Below are 25,177 nucleotides of genomic sequence, written 5' to 3'. Positions count from 1 at the left end.
AAGGTGTTTCCATATTCACCCTAATTCATTTTTTTAAAATTCCCTTTATTTCCAAACTTTTATTTTATTCCTATCTACAGAATAGAAATAAGTTAATTTACTGCTCAAACTCTAAGATAGTCTCCTCATCCAAATTTACCTCATAGATAAATCCCTTCACTTAAAATTTATAATTGGACTCTGAGACACAAGATTATTACTCTCTAGTTGTTTTAATGTATGTAATCTGCTCTGCTACCCCAAACTAGCAGTTATATACCTTAAATACATAAAAGCTAGGTCTTATATTTTTTTGTCACCATTTGCATACTTAGGACACTGCCAGGCATGTAATATGTAAGTCAGTAGTATACTTACTGATTTATTGACTGAAATATGAAGTTGTTTCTAGACCATAGATAAGAGTATGGAGTTCAGAGCAAACGTAACTTTTCTGTTAGAGCCACTAGAGTAAACTAAAGCACAATATTTAGAGCTAAGACAAGAAACTAAATGCTCACACTTATTAGTCTCCACTGAAGAACTTCAGGATAAATTCTGTATGTTTCCTGGATTTTCATGTGTTGGGTTTCTTTCTCTGACTTCAGAAAGAGTCACTCTATTGATCTCTCTTCTAAGTTTAGAAATGGCAGGTAATAGTTTTTAAAAAAAAAAGCTATAAGGAGTTTAGAAATCAAACAGTGCAAATATAACACGGTATTTGGAATTTTCAAATGAAAAAAAGAGAGAAAATGTGTACATAATCATTTTTAAGACTATGTAAACATAAGTTGTTTTAATATGAAAAATCAAAAGATAAAAATTTGAAAAAAACCCCACATTCACTACACACATAAAATATGTGAAATACTCATAATTAAGAAGTTAAATAACTGAATGGAAAATTGGGAAAAGGAATTATAATGACATTTCATAAAAAAAAAAAATATTACAGGTAAATAAATTATGGAAATAAGTCATGAAAAGAATATAATAAATCTATTTGTGATGCTATGGAAAACATGCCTCCATTTTTAAAAAAAATATATATAGGTGTGTGTGTGTGCACACACGCAAGCAAAAAGAAACTTTCTGAGAAGTCACATAAACTGTTATCCCCGTTCTACTCTGGGAATTTGAACCAGATGACAGAGATAGGAGGAAGATTAACTTTTTAGTACATATCTATTTGTAATCTTTGTAACGTTTGTCATGCAAATATATTATTTTATAAGTATAAACTAATTGACCTATATGTATCTATAAACTATGTATCTATTTATAAATTAGTATATAAATTATGTATCTCTAAACTAATTGCACATACTATATCTATTATGTACCTTCTGTTATATATTGAATGTTATATATGTGTGAATGTGTTTTTGTATGACTACCTATATGTGTATGTGTGCAAGTGTGTGTATATATATGTATATATATATATATATATATACACACACACACACTGTACAAGTATACATATACATGTATGCTTGCTTTATTACAAAGATTACAAATGGATATTTATTTACAGTATATACATATACAATGTATAATATATATAGTACATATACATATACATATGTATATTTATACACAGAGAAAGAACAAAACACAGAAAAGTCTATAAAATGGAAAAAATATTTAGTGTTGGTAATTCTAATTCTAACTTAACCAGTAAAAGATAATTGAAGAGGTTTCGATTTGCTCGAGTTCATTTTGATAGTATATTAAAACTAGAACTGAGACTAGAATCTATATGTTATAAATAAGTCTAGGGTTACTTCCACATTTTTCTCTATAAATAAATTCATATTTTTATCTGTATAGTGTGACTTTATCAAATTTTCATTCTTATATTCCCTTTTGTAACCTTTATTGTTTCAACAAAAATTTTCTGTTTGATATTTTTCTTAAATATTTCCAATTTATTACATTTCATCTCTAATTAAATTTAATTTTTAAATTCTTATTTCTCATCAATTATTCATGCCCATTACCTTCCACACAAGCAAAGTTTTAAGGCAGTTTTTTCTTTGGCCTTATTCTGCTTTGATAAAGTTCTAAAGTCAGCAAGATAACTTTAACTCTACATTTTTATCACATTTATCAATTTTCTTCCCAAGTGTATTGCCACTGTGGCTGTTTTTTATTCCAGTGTGGATTATTACATTGAAAATTTGCATGGAAAATATTAGAAATGCTATTTTCTAGGATTCCCTCTGGAAGAATGTTAAAGGTAGCACAGCCATTTCTATAACATCAATTTACTTATATGGAAATTGCATCAGAGGCTTCAGTTGACTTATATAGTCTTAGAATTTATTGCGGGAGCCAAGGATAGATATTATGGAAATAAATGAGTAAATGTTATAAATATTTGTAAGAAGGTGTCGGCATGCCAAACCTAAATCATAAACATTTTAATACTGCTGAAGTAATTTTTTTCCCAAGTTTCAGGAATGTACATATGGGTGTGGTAAAATAAAAATGGCTATACCTTTTTTGCTTTTCACCTCATTAAGAGGTGAGGACTAATTCCCTAATACTAATTCTTGTATATCTAGAATGGTCTTATCACTTGTTTGGCCAATAGAAGGCTGTGGGCTTCCAGGGTTCTGGGACTTCCAAGGTTACATCTTAGAGTCTTGCAGTATTCACCCTGGCCTCTTGGGATGTTTGCTTGAGGTGACAGGGAGGAAACCACCACCCATCGATAAGAAGCCTGACTACCCTGAGACCACTATACTATGAAGAAGCCCATGCTGTAAAGAGGCTCAAGCTCGATATGTGGAGATGTCACATGGGGACAGAGTGTGTAGCTAGTCCCAGATGTTTCAGAAAACCAATTTAGGCATCAGACATGTGAGTGTGGAAATGATACTCAACATTATGTCCCTAGAATATGTGAAGTTGAGAGGGAACAAGAAAGCCAACCATTAGCCAGAGGCCCTATACAAACATCCATGAAAAGGTAGTCCAGAACAAAAACTGGTAATGCCTTTGTTCAGAAAGCATGCAGAAATTTGAGACACCCATGGGGAATTGTCTCTTGACATTGGCACAAATAACTATTATATTGGTGATTATTTCACACAAGTAATTGAAAAGGAAACAGTGAAAATGAGTGAATATCTAATCTTTAGGTTTTATTGGACTGGAAGCCAATAGTTATTCACTCATAGTGTCAAATATAGTTTCTTCATGAAACTTTGAAAAGCATTAAAACTCTGTACGTGACTTGTGATAAATCATCTGAGTTTTTTCTAGTTATGAGTGCAAAGTGAAGTTTATCATAGAAAATTTTTCAGTTGTCTCCCTAAATATCACTGCACTGTTAGTGTGGGAGAATCACAAAGTTTAAAAAATATATATAGGGGGCTTCCCTGGTGGCGCAGTGGTTGAGAATCTGCCTGCCAATGCAGGGGACGCGGGTTCGAGCCCTGGTCTGGGAAGATCCCACATGCCGCAGAGCAACGAGGCCATGAGCCACAGCTACTGAGCCTGCGCGTCTGGAGCCTGTGCTCCGCAACAAGAGAGGCCGCGATAGTGAGAGGCCCGCGCACCGCGATGAAGTGGCCCCCACTTGCCGCAACTGGAGAGAGCCCTCGCACAGAAACGAAGACCAAACGCAGCCAAAAATAAATAAATAATTTTTTTAAAAAAACCAAAAAAACAGCTTAAACGAATAGAACTGATATTTAAAAAAAAAAAAATATATATATATATATATATATATATATATATAAAGAGTAATCATGTAATTTAAAAATTCATTCATGTCATGAATAGATACCTGTCCTAGGCTACTTAGGAGCTATTTAAACCAGCAGTTCAGGACCAACATTCTTAGAAAAAAAGTAGGAATCTGACCCTTAGCAAATATTGGATGTCATTGCTGGATGTTTCATAATACTAATGACATTCAATGTGGAAGAAATAGTATTAACTGGGGATGGGATGAGAAATTTAACATTTTCTACAGTTGAATTAAGTTACTGTCATGCAGACTGTGACTCAATTTTGCATGTACACATGTATGTGATGGAGAAGTATTGAACACTTTATTGCTGTCTGTATAACTGGAAACCAAGATACAAGATAATTTTTGTTATTTGGTTAAATTATCAATTTATGATCTATGGCGTACACTAGAAAAGGCTCATCAAGATCAGAGGGCAGGGGGTCAACACTTGTGGAGCACCCTTAGTTTTAAGTTCTAAAGCCAGATTTTCCTTCTCAAAATGTGCTAGCATCTGTATGCAAGTCTACGTAGGACCTTACTTCCTCAGAACTGATGGCAAACAATGTACCTGTGAGTTTTGTTTTCAGACTTTTTTAAAAAATCATAATGCCCAGAAATATAATGAAGCCACCAAATGTTTATGCTGAATTATTGTGAATTAGGATTTTCTGACTTAATAAAAGAAATATAAGAAACAAAACCCATCAGGTGTGGACATTCACTTATACCTATTTGCCATTAAATTGAATTTAGGAGTCATGATGAACAATCTTATGCAATTTTATCCAACATTTACATGAGACCACTTTTGTTATTGCCATTACTAATGACTATTATTAATTTTCAATACATTTTTATTCTTTAAAAAATGGAGATTTTGTGCTCCTAAATTTGTTGTTTTGTATGTCCATTAAATATCCAGTAGATGTTTAAAACTTGAGAAACACTCTCCTGTAAACCTCTCGGACGACACTATCGTGATGACACTGCAGAATGCCTCTTCTCTGAGCTTAGATACTTTTTGGAGAATTCTCTTTAACAATCAGGGTTTACTCATACACCAAAAGTCCACTCAATTGTCCCTTCACCCTTTTGTTCTTTCTTGACCACGTTTATCAAGAGATTTATGACTGTGTAGGACATTAATGTGTATATCAATTTCAGGATATTTTAGGTTAGTTTAATAAAATAATGAGTGCTTATTAGGTACAAGGGTTTGTTCAGAGAAGCAGAGCTCCTGGGTGTGATACAGGATGAGGGGTTTATTATAGGGATTTGACTTTATACAATTATGGTTGTTGGTTAAACACTTTACGTGCTTCTGCTTCTGTAACTTGGCCTGAAGTCTACAAGGCAGGCATTTGGAAAGAAAAGATGAATGTGAAGCAGGGGAGGACCAGGACAAACTAGAACCTGTATGTGAAGTGGAATTCATGTTGACCTCTCAATATTAACAAGCCTCCCACCTTAGCGATGAGGTTGACCAGCAGGAAAAACTGGCATTCTTCATTATGTTGCTAAATACACCCCTGGCCTAGGCATCAGAGAAACTGAAGAAGATCTGATTGGAGCTCAAAGAGCTACCAGTTGGGTGCTGCTTCAAGCCAAAAAGGTGGGCTAAGAGGTCCAAGACAATGTAAATGAGATGCAGCACCACCTGACCCTACATCCCTCTTCAGAGAATTAACATGGCTGGTGCTTTACTTCTTCCTTCCAAAGCTCATGCAAAAATATCACGTGGCCAATCCTAGCCAAGAACCATTGGAAGAAGGGGATTCTGGGGAACACAGTTCCAACTTAGCTAAGTGGGCACAGAAGAAAGTCACTACAAGGAGGAAACCACTGTAGAACAGGAGCCAGTAAGGTTTTCTATACTGCTGCTGAGCACATCTCTGGAAAGGGACGTGATGTCTGAGGAGGTGCAACAGTATCCGTTTTAATTCTGATTGGTACTTAAATACGGTGGGCAAAGGAATAGCAGATATTTTAAAAATTCAGGTGGCAATTGAATAGCCAGGGGCCTTGATAGGCTCTTATTAGGATTTCATACGATGTGTCCTTAAAATCAAGGCCCAGTAAATGTGATGGAACTGCATGGGACCGTATGGATTCATGGAGCAGAGGCACCTCCAAATATCAGTGGGTATTGACCTTTGGATGGAGGCTGTTTGGTTTAGAAGTTACAAGCATAGATTTAGGGGTCAGGAGGTTTGAATCATTTCTCTTCCAACCACTAGCCCTATGATCTTGTATTATAGAAGGAGACGAGTTTGCTTAGAAGAGCTTATGGAATGAGTAAACGCAGAGCATGAGAAACACTGCAATTAAGTTTTGTAAGATTTCTCTGGGTTTAGCACAAGGGCACAAGATCACAGGCCTGATGGGAATGAAGGAGACTGCAGAGTGGTGTTTCAGTGGCTGGATCCAAGGTCCAGGGCATGCAGTGTCCTCACTATCATCTGTGGTGAGTTTGCAGGCTGCTAACCAGGCTAAGTTCTCCGTTCTGTGTTTTCTTTTTTGTCTATTATTCTTTCCGACTGTTGTACAAAGAAGTGCTTGTTATGTTTTATCTATAATTTTCAATAAGAAACAGTGGCAGGCCTCCGTATTGAGGTAAAAACATTGGGACTATAGTAAATCATCAATTAAGAAAATTTTAGGTAAGGAAAGAACTGTCAGTGGACTCAGCAGACACTTACGTCCATGCCAGGACTTCACTTCCTGCTCCTGCCATTCAAACTATGGGTACAAATGGGCTCAGGATGTAGGACAGCCTACTTAATGGTATGACTCACAATACCAACATGGAATCTATTCATTTTGGTCCTTTCTCTTTAGGGACTAGCTCTGAAACTACAGGTTACAGATAGTAGAGGGAGGGAAATAATTCATAGGCAGAAGAGAGAGATGGCAGCACTAGCAAAGGTAGGAGGTAAGAAGTTTCAGTAAAGAGTTTATGTAGCTCTTAGCGCTAACACAGATTAGGTAGTGGGTCATGTGGCTGAGTCTTCATAAGCCTCAGAGTTGGAGGGCACAAAGATTTTTTATACCCCCAAGGTAGGCAAGTGTGTGACTAAGAGAAGGATGAGAAATTCAAGTAGGCCTTGAGTACAGACGAGTAGGCACGGAGTGCTCACACCAACTCTGTAGACTATTTTGCAGGATTTTGGAGACAGACTGAACACCTTGGCAAATCCAGGTAAGAATAATCATGAGAGGCTGATGATGTACAAAGCAGTGAATTACAGATAAACAAAGGACCTCCCCCCACCATTCCACTTTCCCTGCACTGCATAGGCTCCTACAACCTGAGGAAGAATGAGAAAAGTGCTGAGAATCCTGAATTAGCAAGGTTTAAACCTCAAATTCCTGGCTTTGTTTAGCATTGACTAAGATTTTATTTTCTGCCTTTTGGCATAACTTAGCTGCCGCGTAGAGATCCAACAAATATTACTTGAGCCGTACATACGCACCTGGCACTGTTTATTCACTGGGGATATGTCAGTGAACAAAACAAACAAAAATACTTTTTTCAGTGAAACTAAGATAATATACAGAAATATAAAAAACACATAAAAGAATATAAAGAGGGATTAAGAAATTTTTGTGTATCTGTTAATATGTTTAGAGAAATATTTAGTGATTGTGGTTTTTGTTAATATATAAATATAGAAAAATAGTTATATTTATGTATAAAATCTATAGTTATACATTCATTTTATAATATTAAAATATACTAACAAAACACAAGTAAGTACCAGCATAGCTTTGAACGCTATCGAATTACTGAGGAGAAAGAATGTATAAAGAAATGCAACATGGTTAGGGCATGATATCTGACATGGATCCATAGGGCAGGAGGGATTTAGGCAGGCAAAGGGGGAATGAGTGGAGTCTGTTCAGTGAGGCAGATACATAGGGCCAAAAAAAAAAAAAAAAGAATTCAAAGCATGTGATTTCACTGGAGTAGAGGATTCATGAAGGGAATGAGCATGAAAAAACAGGTTGGAGGTGATTCGAAAGGATCTGAATGTGAATTGAATGAGACAATTGATTTTCATTGTTTTCCCTAGTTTGAATGTATGTCTCTTTCCACCTGTTTCTGGAGGACTTTCTGAAAAACTATTCAAGTTGATGTACATTTTAATGGACTGATTCATTTTTCAACTCCAGCACAATTACCTTAGCAAGCTACACAAATTATTCTTCTACCATTTCTAAATGAACATAAATAAGGTTTGAGTATCACAGTTTTTTACAGCCTAATTCTATAGGCAGAAGCCTACTGAAAAATTATATCAGGTAATTAAATAGTATATTTCCCATGTATCTACCCTATATATGACTTTAGTGTTTAACATGTATAATAAAAACATCTTAAATATAAGCCAAAATATAAGTGCTATTTAAGGACAGATGAGAATTTAATAGACAAGTATATAATAGGCACAATGGCAGAATTGTGTTTCAGGAAGTACCATAAAACTTTTAGGACTAAATTAACCTGGGTTTCTCAACTTGTATTTTAGCCATTGAGTCTGATCTTTCTTATCTATAAAATGGGGATAATAATGTCTGATTCTTTGTGTTGTTTGAAATACTAGACATCAAGATACATCTTTTTTTCCCTTAGCTCAGATACTTCTCTCCTTGTGACTTATATGTCATTAAATAATACTTTGATATGACAAACTCTCAAGTTCAATCTTAAAAATAGTTCCTCATGCTTGAAGGCAGGAAGTCAATTTAAGTAACTCCTAGAGCATGTGATTTCACTTTAAAATTGTAAAATGGTTACATTAAAATGTATGAGTCCCATTTTACTTTCATCGTACTTTTTTTGCCCCAAGGTATCACAGTGGACTATTATTCAAATATGAAGACAATTTTAGGAAACACTGGCAAAATTTACAAAGTTGTTTTTCTATATTTGAAAGATAATAAGAAGCAATTCTTGCTTTTAATAAATTATTTTTTAGAATTCTAGAATTTTACTCTTATGGAAATGACTTTCCTGAAAGTGTGCTGTCACCTACAGAAATAAGATTTATGTGTCTTTGGTATGTCTACAGAAAAGAAAATTAAAATCTAATAATTTTACTTAGAATAATAACCATGAACATTTATTGAGTTACAACAATGAGCGAACAACTATGTTTCTGTTAGGATAGGGAATGGAGCTGAAATAGTCTCTATATTACAAAGGGTCATTCAAGTGTCTACATTTGTAGAAAAAATATTAAAACTAGTATTTTCTAACCCAGCAACTATTGGTCTATTTACTTCACATTGTAAAAATAGGTTTGAGTAATCAGCAATTGGTGGATCAAATTATTTGTGTTCTAAAATATAGGAAACCTCATAATTTATAAAGATACATTGTTGAAAGCTTAATTGCCTTTACTTGGACTTATCACAAATACATAGATTTATTGAAGGCGATATTGGCTTTCTCTTGTCAATAATTGGTAATAAAATGATAAATGGTTGATTTTACACACATCTTCAAGTCAAAAATGCAATTGTCTTAATGACCTTAAAATGAATGGCACAATAATTACTTCTATAATTATTACAGATATTCTCTTATGATTGAATTTTATAGCATCATAATTATATTATAAATGAGACTGATATGGAAATCAGAAGTTATAGTTATGACAGTAATTTTCTTTTCCTCAATATTACTGTTAAGTCAGTAGTATTGTCATTAAACTCTGGCACTAATGAATAAATGTAATCATCTTTACAGGAAGAAAAAAAATAGTGTTAATTATACAGTCCTCAGCATTGGACTGTAGAGAGATAGTTGTTGTTGTTTTAGTGGAGATACTATACATTGCTTCCAAATCCAGTCTTCATACAGAGCAGCTAATAAAATCACGTGACTCCCCTGCCTCAAATTCTTTGATGGCTTCTCATTACACTCAGATGAATTCTATAGTTCTTATGACCTCTAAAGCCTCATATGATTTGTCCCTGTCTCACTTTATAACCTGCTCTCTCCCTTCTCTGTCTCACTAAGCTCCAGCCATGCTGATATCTCTTTTCTTCTTTGAACATGGCAACCTTTTCTTATCTTCCAGTGTTGGCACTTGGCATTCCTCCTTCTCAGAATAAACCTCCCCCATATTTTTGTTTGGGTGGCTCTGTTGGCATTGTTTAGGTCCAATTCAAATGTCTCCCCCAAACCCAATGCAAAATAGACACCTCACCTTCCAGTCACTAACATGCCATTCAATTTTATTTTTGCTTTGTACTTAGCCTTTCCTGAAATTATCCAGTTTGTTTGTTTACTTGGTTTCCCAGTAGGATGTAAATTTAATGAGAACAGGTACCATTTCTGTCTTGTCACCACTCTATTCCCAAAACCTAAGAAGGGCAGAAAGCTTCTTAGTTCATAATGTGAATTAGTAAATGGAAATCAATCAAGATGTATTATTTTTCTTCAGCCCAGAGTTGAAGAAAGTGTTACCGAAAGTGGGGGTCCAGCTGCTCACTGCTCTAAAGCCAATAAAAAGGCAAGGTTGGTGGAAACTTAAGTTTGCTTTATTTCAGAGGCTGGCAACCTGGAAGGGGGGTGGTGGGTGGGGATGCAGACCCCTGTCCAGAGGCCGACTCCCCTGCTCTGACCCAGGACAATCAGTGGGCTACATCTTTTATAGCAGAGGGAGAGGGCTACATGCAAAAACAGCACAGTCAGCTCTGACAGTCATCTTGAAATCGGTCATGCGGTGGTCTGCTCAGGATTGTCTTGATGGTTTTAAGTACAGTTAGTCTTTAGTTCCAGGGTTGGTTTGTTCCCATTTCTTTGAGGCCAGTTCTCAGAATTGTGGCAGCTTATGTCATGGCTACAGTCTGGTCATCATGTAGTTAACTTCTTCCACCTGATGGAGGTTTCAGTATGTATAATACAGCTGAAAGGATAGGGCTCAGAATATTATCTATAGCCCTTGAAGAGGAACTAAATAAAGGTCCTTGACTTTGCTTAATGACTAAACTATTATTATTTGGTCTCGTTGACTGTTTTCCTTTGTTTCTGCATTTTTTCACTTCTCTGATTAAACTCATTCTTTGGCTAAAGTTTTTTCTGCAAACAAAAGGCAGGCTGAGGACATGGGGGCAAGGACCATAGGGTCCTGCTCTGTTTCAAAAGGACGTATCAGCAGAGTGACCATTTTGACTCGGGATTGATCAGTTAAGTGAAACCATTTGCTTCATTTACATTTAATGTGATTTTCATTCGCTTCTTTAGTCAAGTCAATCAAAGTAGTCAATTAGTTGCATGTGGGTTTTAGGGTACTGTGTTTAAAAAAAAGAAAATTTAAATAAATTCAGCTCTCTCCAACCTAGGTTTCCAAAGCCACATCAACTTGAGGAAAGAGAAGTGAAGTCTTTGAGGCATGCTGCACATATATATGAACACATTCTTTCAGCTGCCCTGTGGCAGGTGTTATTTTCCTTCTAGCTTGCTGGGACTCCCCAGATTGCATTGTCCTCTAAGTATCTTTGCAACACTTCCTGCCTTTGCTGAAGCTGCCATGTTCCGTCGCTGCTGCTGCCAAATCATTTATTGCCAGCCCTGCAGGCACAGACGGGTTCTGCCGAGTCACAGTTGTACATGTCTGTTGCATCACTACCATGTCTTCTAGAGCCCTGCGTGGGCCAAAGCATGCCACCTTCTCCATGGACAATGGGAGAATACTATCTGCCCCTCCTCGGGGTGTTTCTGTTACCTAAGTTCCCAGGCAGAGTTGCTTGGGCTCTGAGCATCTTAAGAGTTTTCTTTCTTTATTGGGTTTGTTTTTGATATCATAATGGTTTGCATTTTTTAATTTGTTAGCCTTTTTTGTTTGCTGATACTCAGTCTCTCTGAAGGATTCAGGCATAAATCCCTAAGGACTTTGTCAGATGACACAATAACTTGAGGGAGGTAGATGTTATACTCAGAATCCTGTCCCCTCTGTGTCTCTGAGAAATTGTTCTAAGCCAAGTTTGTTTGTTGTTTGTTTTCCTTCCTTTGACCCTCATCCAGTTAGACCCTAGGCAGTCTTAACTACCCCAGAGCTCTGATGTCAGCAGTTTTTTAAGTATAACCAGACAATTATGAATCTTGAGATAAAGACTGCTTGGTTTCAAGTTGAGCTTCCTGCTATGTACAAATGGTTTGCTTTGTAAATACAGTAAGATTCTATTTTTGATTCACTTAAATCCACCTAAATACCTTTGTTATATGTCAAAATTTATAAGTATCACTTATTTAGGTGAGTCTCCTGCCCTCAGGGCTGTTTGGGGACATTCAATCAGTGAACAAATTAGTAAATTAAGACTGCTATTAATACCATAAAGGAAATATACAGAATATAGCATAGTTTCATTTTGTTTTAAATTGAATATTATTTAAGAGGGGAGATAGGGAATTTCTTTCCTAGAGTAAAGGTACATTGGACTTGTTGGTCACAAGAACTTGAACTTCACTCATACCAATATAATAAGACTTTCTTTTTATAAATCACAGGCTCTTTTGAGACTCAAATAAAAAAGAGTAGCCAAATTTTGCCATGTTTAAAGAACAATGCGAATGTAGGTTTTTGTCCATCATTGTCTTTTGGACCAGAAATTACAGGGTTTTCATTTTATAGGGGAACTACAATAAATTCACAGAGATGTCTTAAGAGAGCTCTGGTGAGGATTCTGGGGCTATGAAGGAATCAAATGAGAAAAGAATGCCATTGTTAACTAGTGTTACCTGATACTGATATATGAGCAGCAAGGAAGAAAGGTCCTGATAGTACTAATACCAAGATGAGGGTAGTGTACATACTATTCACAGACAAAACAGATTTCCTGCCATCAAAGAGTTTACAGTTTAGTATAGCTAATTGGAAGTTTATACAGTTTAGTTTATACGGTTTATAAGTTTATACAGTTTAGTATAGCTAATATAGTGTGTCATGGATCACTTTGGGAATAGCTGAGTAACTTATAAAGATATAGGATTAAACCTGACTATTAGCAAAAAAAAAATCATTGAAGGATTTTGTTGTCCCAAAATCAGTAGTTCCTTGACATGTGATTCAGGCCAAGTCATGGCCCAATCCAAATGTAGAGTTTCCCAAAGTTTATTAATTGAACTATCACAACTATCCATCTCAGCAGGATCTTCGCATCTTGTGCCAATCCTCATAGCAAGAAAGTATAAAAAAAGAAAACATTGATATTTTCCAATACAAGGAATTTCCTCGATACTGGTATTCAAATTAGGTCCTAACCAACTCATTAGTGTCCCAACTATGAAAGCCTCAGTGACCTGTGTTTTGCAAATCATTGGGAAAATAGACACATCTCATTTTTCCTAATGTCTCCCTTTTCTGCTCTAGAGTGACAGTTCTCAAGTGCCAGAGGAGGATGATTTTGTACCCCAGGGGGCATTAGACAAAGTCTGGAGATATTTTGTGTAACTGGGGAGATGGTGTGAGTGTGTGTGTCGGGAGGTTTCTAGTATCTAGTGGGTAGAGGCCAAGGGATGCTGGTAAACATGCTGACAATGCACGGGACAGCCCCTCAAAACAAAAAATTATTTGGCCTAAAATGCCAACAATGTTAAGTTTGAGAAATCCTTGAGAGGAAAATCTGCTTGATAGCAAAAGTCCAAGACCATTAGTGGAGAATGGAAAAGAATGAAAGGAAGTTATTTATGCAGATGACTGGCCACATTTAACGATTCTTGCTTTAACAATACTGGAAGAAAAGTGGTAAACATAAAGTTATCTGTCTGAAATCATCTCCAAATTTACTTTGATATTAAATCTCAGTATGCTGAGAATGAGGCATTTATAAATATGAATATGATTCCTTTGATAAACGTAAAGCACCCAGCAAGTACAGTGATTGATACGTTATTTTCCTTCCACAGTAACTGTGAATATTTGTAATTCTTAACTTCAAATAAGTTTAGATGATAGAAAACCCAAGCGTAGTGTTTTTTTCTTTTTTTTTCCCCAAGCATATTTTAAGTTATAAGATTTGACCCTTGCCTTTCCTCAAATTATTCCCTGTGTGATATGGTTATATAGTTATTTACAAGTTCAACCTCAGTGACCATTCATTCCCTCATAGTTAGAAATTAAATGGTACAAGCTTATATGAATATTATTCCATCCAAATTCCATTGGTAATTAAAATGTCATGAAAAAGATTAATTTTTCCTCAAATCACTGTGACACTTAAGTTCAAGAAAATGATTGTATGACATCTCTACGTAAGGCTAATAACCTAATATTCTTATCACTGGTAACCAAAATGAACATGAAAATATTAGAGTTTACAAGTTTGTTTTCAATTAATATAAACAGCTGCATGAAGGTAAAAAAAATAAAAACCTAAAATGAAGTGTTATTTAATTTGTGATTGATCTTTTTAATTTAGTTTCATTTATCTGAAATAAATGAGTTCAGGATGAGAATTAATTTATTTTCCTCTTTACTTTCTCTATCCCTTTTCATTTTTTCTCACAAAGTTCCAAATCAGTTTTATTGTTCAGGGGTTTTTACATGTTTTTTCTTTATACACCAAGATAAAAATAGTAGTAAATTTAATTTCTTTACCTCACCTCTGATTATTCTTTCTCCTTTTCGATAAATCATATGCAGACAAATATTGAGTTGTTTTTCTGATAAATCAGAGTTTGGTATATTTTCAATGGAATATTTGTTTAACATTTAAACACTGACATTTTAAAGCCGTCTAGTAGGTTTTCTATGACATCTCCACTACCACTTAAAAAAATAAAATGTGTTGTCAGTAAAGTTTCTTCTGGGGACTGGGGAACCCAAGGAATCCCAAGACTATTTCAGGGGTCCATACATTCATATTTATATAGAGGTAAGAGATCCATAAAAGGACAAGATAGCTCATAGATTCTAGTAGATTGAAAACCACACTAGATCACTTGGTTGATCAGATAGGTTTTCTATCTTTTACGTTATCATAGGTGACAATCTTGCTAAACTTTCTACCACTGCATGATAATCTTTTTTCTTCTAGTTTCTAATAAGATTCTCCTCACTTTAAGTCCTCACTGACAACTTCCTTAAAGTCCAAATTTTATGAATAATGTAGTCAAGGCTCTTTAAGTGTTTGCTAGCATTATTCTCAAAGCTCACTGCTGTGTTCCAAAGCAATGCTCACATTTTGAGTGTTTGTTATGGTAACACTGTAGTTCTTTTACCAAAATCTGTATTAGTTCTTTATTGCTGTGTAACAGATTACCCCAAAACTCAGTGGCTTTAAACAACAAATATTTATTATCTCACACTTTCTGTGCGTAAGGAATTTAGGAGCACCTTAGCTGGATGGTAGGATTCCAGAGTCTCTTATGAAGTTGCTGTCAAAATGTTGCCTTGGCTGCAGTCATCTGAAAGTTGACTGGTGCTGGGTGATCCATTCCCAAGGTGGTTCACCCACCCACATTGGTAAATGTGCTTAAATGTTTGCTATGTGGGCTTCTCCGTAGGTTGCCTGAATTTCTGCATTACATGGCAGCTGACTACCCTTAAAGGGGGTGACCTGAAAAGTGACCAAGAGGGAGCCCACAACAGACGTTGTAGTCTTTAATATTCTAATCTGGGAAATGGCATACCATCACTTCTGTCACACCCTATTGGTCATACAGACCAACCCTGATGATTGTGGGAGGGGTTTCCACAAGAGTGGAAATACCTGAAGCAGGTATTTTTGTAGTCCATCTTGGAAGCTGACTTCAACATACTCCTTGCAGTCTATGTGTCCCTCTGTCCCTGACCCTGGGGAACCACTGATTTGCTTTTTATCCCTATAAACTAGTTTGCACTTTTTAACAATTTCTAAAAATGAATATGCATTCTTTTGTGTTTGGCTCCTGTCATTTGGCATAATTTTGATATTTATCTACATTGATGAGTGTACCAGTCATTTAGGTCTTTGCAAATATTCAGCATTTTGTTTAGTTATTCATTGACATTTGGATTTTTGTGAGGCTCTGTATATTATGAACAAAGCTTCTATAAACATCTGTGTCCACACTTTTATGTAGACATATGATTTTATTTCTTTTGGGCAAATAACCAGGAGTGAAACAATGGAGTCCTATGGTAGGTGCATAGTTAACTTAAAAAAACTGCCAAACTTTTTCAAAATGTTGTACCATTTTACAGAGATATATGAGGGTGCCAGTTATTCCACATCCTTGACAGCATGTGGTATTTGCATGCCTCTTAATTTTAGCTATTTTAATGTCTATATAATGGTATGTTATGCTTAAATTTGCATTTCCCTGATGACTGATTATGCTGAACATCTTTTCATTTGCTTAATTGCTATTGGTATATCTTCTTTTATGAACAGGGCTTGCTATTGAAATCCTCTGCACTTTGTAAGAATTTTATAAATTATGAATAAAAGTACTTTGTAAGATAGATATGATACTGTGAATATTTTCTCTCATCCTGTGGCTTTCTTTTCATTTTCTTAATGATGACATTTCAAGAAAAATACTTCACACTTTAATACAGAACAATTTTTCAATTTTATTTTATGCTTTTTATCAAATCTTTCCATACTCCAAAGCTATGAAAATTTTGTCTTAAGTTTTCTTATTGAAGTTTTATAGTTTTAACTTTTACATTTAGGTATATTCTCTTTTTGAGTGAATTTTGTGTATGTTGTAATGTCAGTGTTGATGGTTTTTTTTTTTATACAGATAGCAATTGTTCCATCAAAATTTTAAAAAATAATATTCTGAAAAAAGCTTGCCTTAAAATCTTGGTTGAAAATCATTTGACCATATATATATATTTTTTTTTTAATTAATTAATTAATTAATTTTAATTTGGGGCTGTGTTGGGTCTTCGTTGCTGCATGCGGGCTTTCTCTAGTTGCAGCAAGCAGGGGCTACTCTTCGTTGCGGTGGCTTGTGTTACGGAGCATGGGCTCTAGGTGCACGGGCCTCAGTAGTTGTGACACGCAGGCTCAGTAGTCGTGGCTCGCGGGCTCTAGAGTACAGGCTCAGTAGTTGTGGCGCACACGCTTCGTTGCTCCACGGCATGTGGGATCTTCCCGGACCAGGGCTTGAACCTGTGTCCCCTGCAATGGCAGGCAGATTCTTAACCACTGTACCACCAGGGAAGTCCCATCATTTGACCATATATTTTTAATATCTTTTTCTGTATTCTGTATTGTCCAGTTGAGCTATATGTCCTTCGTTATGCTAATGCTGCAAAGCCTTGATTACTGTAGCTTTATATTATTATTTTAAAATAGTCAGTGTAAGTCATCAAACTTCATTTTCTTTTACAAAATTGGTTAGGCTTTTCTGGGTCTTTTTCATCTCAATATGAATTTTATAATAAGCTTATTAATTTCTTCCAGAAAATTTGTTGGAATTTGGGGGATATGTGTGTGATTCCTTTCAGCCTATACATCTGTTTGAAGAGAAATAATATTTAAATAATATTGAGGTTTCTGCTTAATGAAATAGTATCTCTCCTAATTTATTTAAGTCTTTAATATCTCTCAGCAGTATTTTCTAGATTTTAGTGGAGATGTCTTGTATATATTTTCTTAAACTTTAGGTTTTTTTTTTTTTACACTGTTGTAAGTGGAGTTTTTATAGTTTAATTACCAGTTGTTTGCTATTAGTATATAAAATACAAGTGACTTTTTTTACCTTAACAATGCTACTGTATTAGTCAGGGTTCTCTAGAGAAACAGGTCCAGTAGAAGATACATATAGATATAGATATGTAGATTTAGTATAAATAATTAGCTCACTTAGTATGGAGGCTGAGACATCCCACATCCGTCATCTTCAAATTGGAGACCAGGAAAGAATGTGGTATAATTCTAGTTCAAGTATAAAGGTCAGAGAACCAGGAATGCTGAGGGTATAAGTCCCAGTCTGAAGACAGAAGACTGATGTCCCAGCTCAGCAGTCAGGCAGAAAGAATAAATATTCCCTTCTTCCATCTTTTTATTCTATTCAGACCCTCAATAGAATGTGCCCATCAACATTGGGGAGGGCAGTCTGCTTTTCTCAGTCTATAGATTCCAATGTGAATCTCATATGGAAACTCCTCACAGACACACTTGGAAATAATGTTTAGCCAAATATCTGGGCACCCCATGATCTAGTCAAGTTGACACATAAAATTCACTTCCATAGCTACAATCAATTCTTAGTTCTAGTTATTATTTTTATAACCCTGAGTATTTTCATGCCAAGCTAAAAAAGTTGGAAACTCAACATTTGTTGGTCCTTTCTTCCAAATTTGGGCCACTCTCCAAAATCTGCCTTGATTGGTTCACTTTCTAAACCTCAGATAGTTGTGTGTGTGTGTTTTTTTCTTTGCATTTTATCACGAGTTGTAGTTGTTAGCTGCAGCAGGCTTTTCATAGGGTCATAAAGTACTACCCTAGAAGCAGAAGTGCTACTGTTGCTTAGTATTTTAGCCTTCAAACTCATAACATATTCCTGGAAGACATAAAAATGAAAATTACGAGATTGGAAGACATTCTGTGCTTCTCAGTAGTAAGAATTTAAGGGGTCTCAATATAAAATATATCTTGAAAATCATATCTCATGTAAGTTCTCTGATCTCTCAAGATGCTTCCAAGATAGTGGTTGAGTTGATTTGAAGATAGACTTGAGAGTTTTGATTCAGTTGTGTGTCATGATATGCAAGGAATGTGTATGTGTATGTATGTTTGGTTGGGACACTTGAAGAAGCAAAAGAAAGAAAGAAAGAAAGAGAGCCAGTTTACTGGAGAGAAAACTATATGAGAAATTGACAGAGAACACCTCAAGGCTATAGAAAATCAGGTCCTAAGTTTAGATGTGTGTAGGATGATAGTGATAATGTAGGAAAAAATAGCCACAATAATTACAGCTAATGTTTATTATTCTTTTGTGTGTCAAACATTGTGCTAAACACTTTACACACAGTCTTTAGATAACCTTCACAACAATGTTATGAGGGGGGGAGTTGTTATTATCTTAACTTTACAAATGAGGAAATCTAGATGTAGAGAAATTAGCTAATTTGCCCAAGATCCCAAGCTAGTAGAGAGTATGAATTTGAACCTCGTGTTGAGCTTTATTTTTAAAATGCTATAGACCAGATGTTTGGCTCAATAGGTCATCGCAGTGCTTACTCAACAAAAGATTTTCTATATATTCCTGTCACTAGGATTTACCTAGGATGACATACTATCATTTACTATTAACCCACATTAATAAGTCAGATACTACACTATAGACATGTTTAAAAGGACATTTTAGTCATCCAGTCATGTACAGTTATGATTTGTTTTTCAGGATTATTTTCTGTGTAATTCTCTGAAAATCTTGTCAATAAAAATAGCTTTTTGTTTTATCTCAAGTGCAAAATCTATGTGTCAGGTGTTGGCCTTGTTAAATTGCTGGTGAAAACATGTTTTTGTCAGTTGCTGGAGGAAACAAAAGATGGTTCCTCTGGTTTGACAATTATTGTTAATACTATAAATTGAAGTGTATAAGATGTGAAAATGAATAAAAATAAACCACAACTAAAATTGGAGTCAGGAAGACCAGTAGAGGGAGCTCTCACACCCTACTACTCATCATCAGTTACCCCAAACAAAACATTAATTATCCCAACGGGAAGTCATCAGTTACTGACCCCCCCAGGAAGAGAGGTATCTTGCATTCCCAAACGGGAAGTACAGCTACTTTACTACCCCAGCAGGAGGAAGGAAGACTTCCTTCTTGCCCACTAACAAGCCCAGGCAATGGAAAATGCTGCAGCTAGGCCAATGAAAAGCCATTGTCATCTGAACTTTTACTTTCTTCCAATGAACTCTTATTTTTTCCTTGCTGATGGCTTTCTTTTCTTGTATCTCCCCCTAACTATAAAAGGTTTCCATGATGAGATGCTGTCTGACTCATGAATCGCTTAATAAAGCCAATTAGATCTTCAAATTTACTCAAATTTTGTTTTTTAACAAAGGACACGAGCAGCATGCACAAGCAAGCTAACCTGTAAAAATATTGAGTAAGAAATAAGCAAGTACCAGAGTTTAAGGAAACAAAAGGGCTATAAATTGATGTAATCAATTTTTAAAATTTTTTGGAAATTCAAATTATTAAAAAAAAAAGAAATTGTAACCTGAAGAACAACTGTTATTAAATACGAGCTTTGAACTTTTTCCTGTTTTGCAAATTATAATTTAATTTGTCAGCTTTATCTGAGGGTGAGTTCTGAGCCCATTTGTGTGTGAAATTTCTCTCCTACTGTTTTCTCAAATGTATATTTACTTTGTTAGTTTTTCCCTCTAATATAAAGAATGTGTATCCAGCTGACAAAAAAATTCCTTTGGATACTTTAAAAAAATGTTTCCTTTTTAAGAAGAAATAAGAGAATGGCATAGTACAACTGTATCTTTTGTATGATTGTTAGCATTTGTTTATTTGTTTGAACAATGTTTGCAATTATTTGCATTATACAGGAACTGTTATTTTTCTTCTTCCTTTTTCGAGGGATGAATGTATGGCATACCTCAAGAAACAAAATAATCTGTCTCAGGATATAATGTTTAAAGTTATATAACAAGCTTAAGGCTTCTTTCAGGAGAATGCAAAAAACGTCACTATTATAGGAATTTAGTGGATATTTCAATTACGTAGAGAGTTATAAATATTTTCTTTAAAGCACTGATGAAATAACACATAAGGGTCTATATAAGTTTCTGAGTGAAGGAACAACATGCTTTACTCAGTGGGATTTTTAGACTCCTTTCTCTGATAAAATAGAGAGGAACTGAAACGAGACGCAGGCTGTCAGACAAAAAAACAGATCCATGTTCAGAACTCTTTTATCTGCCTATCAGTAGTGGCATTATGTGTAATGGGTTGGAAGAGAGGGAGGTGAAAACACTTAAAGGAAGTTTCGTCCCCAGAGAGGGGTGAGAACACGTAGTTATATATGTTTCGAGTGACAGGAAGAATACTCTCTAAAGGATAAACTTGGCCTTTGTCTCTTCAGAAATGACTTATTTCAAGTGTAAGGCAGAAAAAAATTCTGTATGAACCGTGCCAGAAAATGAAAGACTAAGGATATGGCACTGGGATGGCATTGGAGACATGTCGCCTGTTTTTGAATCTAGAGTCGCTGCAAAATTTGTGACCTCTTTGTGCCTCGGCATCCCCATCTATAAAACGGGCCTAATAATAGTAATTATTCCATAGGGTAGCTGTGGGAATTAAGGAAGATAATTCACAAAAAAACATTTAGAACACTGCCTAGCACTTATTAAGCAATTAGTAAATACTGCTGTTATTATAAATTCCACATTTCTCTGTTTTCAGACTAAAGATTTTTGTTTGAACTACCCAAATATGCTCAATATTTATCTCTGGTTTCCTTAGTTCCTAGTCAGTGGACAAGAGGCCCCTCTCAGAGATGCTGTCTCCCATTTACAGTAGTGAGTAATATTTGGAAAATTATGTGGAGTGGAGGAGCTAAAACAGGTGTTTATCAGGGAAATATGAAAAGCTGAATATTTACAGTGCCAACAAAAGACTTGATTGACATATCCATGGCAAGAAGGAGAAAGAAAGAAGGAAAGAGATAAGAAAAGGAAGGGAGAGAGGAAGAAAAGGAAGGGTGGAAGGAAGGAAGGAAGAAAGGAAGGGGTAAAAGGAAAGTAAAGAAAAAAGAAAAATGGATTTCTAGTAATGCCGTAATAACTGGAGCACTCCCAAAGGAGAAAAAGTCTGGATCTAGTGGATGCATATTTAGGCTTCTATATAAATGGTCAAATAAGCACTTCTGCACATGCTGTGGGAAAGAAAATACCCATGGTACTACTGGAATAAAGCATTGCAATGGCTAGTAATTTCCTTCCCCTCAAAAATATCCTCTAAATCTAAGTTACTGACATTAGCACCATTTTTGTAATAGAATAGGCATCTCTTAGTGTTCACTTTTTTTTTTTAAAGATTTCGTTGGAATCAGTCTGGGAGGGACTGAGCATATATTCTTTACATGCAGGTTGTTAATGTTCCTTTAACTTCATAATTTAGAGAACAGTAGAGAGAAGGGGATGGCAGTGTCAAAGCAAAAACTGCTCTGGCAGGGTTAAACAGGTGAGGAAGACTTTACTCAAGGCTATTACAATAGGGGAAGGAGACTAGGATGCACTCTGAACTCAACTCTGCTAACAGAGGGCTTGAGAGTTTTTAAGAGCTGGGACAGGTGGGGAAAAGTGAGGGGCGGAATATAGGCCACCTGCAAGTGCTAACTGACCTTACTGTAAAAGAAAAGTGAACTTTTTTTTTTTTTTTAATAAATTTTATTTATTTATTTATTTATTTTTGGCTGTGTTGGGTCTTCGTTTCTGTGCGAGGGCTTTCTCTAGTTGCGGCGAGCGGGGGCCACTCTTCATCGCGGTGCACGGGCCTCTCACTATCGCGGCCTCTTTTGTTGCGGAGCACAGGCTCCAGACGCGCAGGCTCAGTAGTTGTGGCTCACGGGCCCAGTTGCTCTGCGGCATGTGGGATCTTCCCAGACCAGGGCTCGAACCCGTGTCCCCTGCATTGGCAGGCAGATTCTCAACCACTGAGCCACCAGGGAAGCCCTGAACTTTTTCATATTTTCGTAACAGGAAGCATTTTTTACAACTTGGAGTGAGGTACCTACTGAAGTTGGGCTCCTACCATCCCACAGAGACTGGAAGAAGGGATATTATCTTCCTTGAGGATTACATTTCAACAGGATGGCTCCCAGGTCCTTAAGACAGTCTTAGGTTGGCAAAAGGTCTTTAAAAAAGATTTACATGTTAAGGGGCCAAAGTTTCCAATTATAACTCTAAGAAAAGGGAGAGAAGAGACTTCTGTGGGTAGACCTTCTTAATTGTTTAAGGATTTGGGTTAGAGGAAAGTCAGAGGCCTATAGGCAGGAAGAGGCCAGTCTAAAGGGTAGCCAAGCTGAAGGAAATATTAAGGTCATTTTGGTTGGCCAGTTTTGGTCTTACTATTAAAGGGAGGCTTTATTAGATCAAGATAGTAAGCCTTTGACATTTAAATAATTTATCGCTATCTCTGCATACCAAGCCACCTTAAAATATCCAGTCAAATGTACTTTAAAAGTTGTTAGAGTTTTTAAAACATGAAATTTAAATTAATATAAAAAGTAAATATTTAGAGTTCTAGAGCATTAACTTACTAGAAAGTAGAAGAAATGGAAGTATTAATGGTAACTTGAAAATATCAAACTATTATATAATTGCCATATGGAGAAAAATGCCCCACTAATAGAGAAAAATGGAATGGGTTAATATGTACAGCAACTTGAGAGTTTAATTAAATACAAGAATTACCTCTTTATCTATTAAATATAGTTAAATATCAGACACATGCCTATAATAGCTATCTTCCAAATATACCATGTTGGACTCTACCTTCATCCAGTTGTTAGTGAGTCCCTTTCGACGTCTTGGCTAGATTCTAATACTTTGTTTTTTGTTTTTTTTTAATCAACAGTTTCACTTTGCACTTTGGTATAGAGACTAAGTCCTATTAAGTTAAAAACTTGAATTTCTACCTCTTCTCTTCCTCTCTGCCTATGCTGACTAGGTTTCTCTTGGCTGTAGGGCTTGAAGTATAAAGAAAAGGCAGGATCAATCTTTTTATACTCCTCTTCACTTGAAAGTGTGTTGTCAGGATAGGGATGGGGAAGAAAGAGTGGAACGTGGAATGTGGAATGTGTAAAATATCAAATTGGCAAGCTTGTAGCTCTCTCCTTGTTGGGCATAATCTCATTCTGATTATCTTTGTGGCTATCAACTAAAAGGGAGCAGGGCTTCCCTGGTGGTGCGGTGGTTAAGAATCTACCTGCCAATGCAGGGGATATGGGTTCAAGCCCTGGTCCAGGAAGATCCCACATGCCACGGAGCAACTAAGCCCGTGCACCACAACTACTGAGCCCGCGCTCTGGAGCCTGCGAGCCACAACAACTGAGCCCACGTGCCATGACTACTGAAGCCTGCGCGCCTAGAGCCCATGCTCCACAACAAGAGAAGCCACTGCAATGAGAAGCCCACGCACCGCAATGAAGAGTAGCCCCCGCTTGCCACAACTAGAGAAAGCCTGCACGCAGCAATGAAGACCCAACGCAGCCAAAAATAAATAAATAAGATAAATTTATAAAAACAAACAAACAAAAAAACTAAAAGGGAGCAGGCAACAATTACAACAGGCTTCGCTAAGACTTTTGGAGAGTCACTTTCCTGCTTCTCTCCAGGCATGTGCTATCTATTCCTACACATCTTCCTGCTGATTTCATCTGATGACACTCACATTTCTTCCCTCTAATGTGTGCTGTATGTCCCAATGCTATGGGGGTCCTACCAACGCTGCAGCCCCCAAATTTATCTAGCCTTCTTGACCAACAATCCAGATTGCATTGGCTTTTAGTTTTTATCTTCTGCACTTGTTTAGGAACCAGAACTTGTAGAGAAGAATCTAGTTTTATCCTTACTTGGCAGTCCCTCAGGAAACAATCCACTACCCAGTTCCCTTTTCCCCTGATCAGTTAGCACAGGGAGAGATCACCAAGTAGAGACTTTCAAACCCTAATATATACCCTAACATATAACAAAATTCTACTCTTCACTTCTTTTAGGGATCCCTTGTCTTTATGAGTGATTCTCTATGGAGTTCATTTCTCTTGGCTTTTGGAGGCAAGGTAATAGCTAATAACCACTGCACTTACCAAAGTTCAATAACGTCCTTAATTTTCAGTCCTCTTTTTATACTAATGGGCTAGATTTCTATATGGCAGTTTTCAAGAATGCTGCTGGGATGTGGCTTATTCCAACTGATCATGACTTTCTATACTTAAAGTGGGGAGAAGGTAATGCTTTTGCCCTTCAGTTTGAGTTTTAACCTAAATTCTTGAACAACAGGAAAAAAAAGTCACAGGGTGTGTGGTTACATGTAAACTGTTTCCTCCCAGGATTGTTGAATGTATTAAATGCAATACTGTGTATTAGGCTTAGTGTCTGGAATATTCTGGAGGCTCAGTAGAAGTTACCATGATCATACTTCTCTCTTACATCTTGAAATTCTTTCTTACTCTGGCCTTTGTCACACTGTACTATCCAGATTACCCTACCAGTTTAAATTTTGGGATTTACTGGTTCCTGTAGCTGTCACTAACTAGTGGGTAAGCACTGACATTTTAGCCTTCAGTCACTGCCATGGGAATAAATGCATATATCCATATATTTTTTGCGTTTCATTTCTTTCAAGTTCCAGAGTCATGTGACAAACTGTCTCCAGAGAATTTCTCTGCAGTTATTTCAACCCAATTTCAATCTTAAAAACCAAACTCTCTTCTAGACAAAGTACCTTTCTCCACCGTGATTTCTGTAATT

This window comes from Eschrichtius robustus, chromosome 1 (genome assembly GCF_028021215.1).
Source record: "Eschrichtius robustus isolate mEscRob2 chromosome 1, mEscRob2.pri, whole genome shotgun sequence".
NCBI classification, from domain to species: Eukaryota; Metazoa; Chordata; class Mammalia; order Artiodactyla; family Eschrichtiidae; genus Eschrichtius; species Eschrichtius robustus.
The sequence above is the reverse complement of the archived record's forward strand: the minus strand, read 5'-3'. Positions refer to the sequence as shown.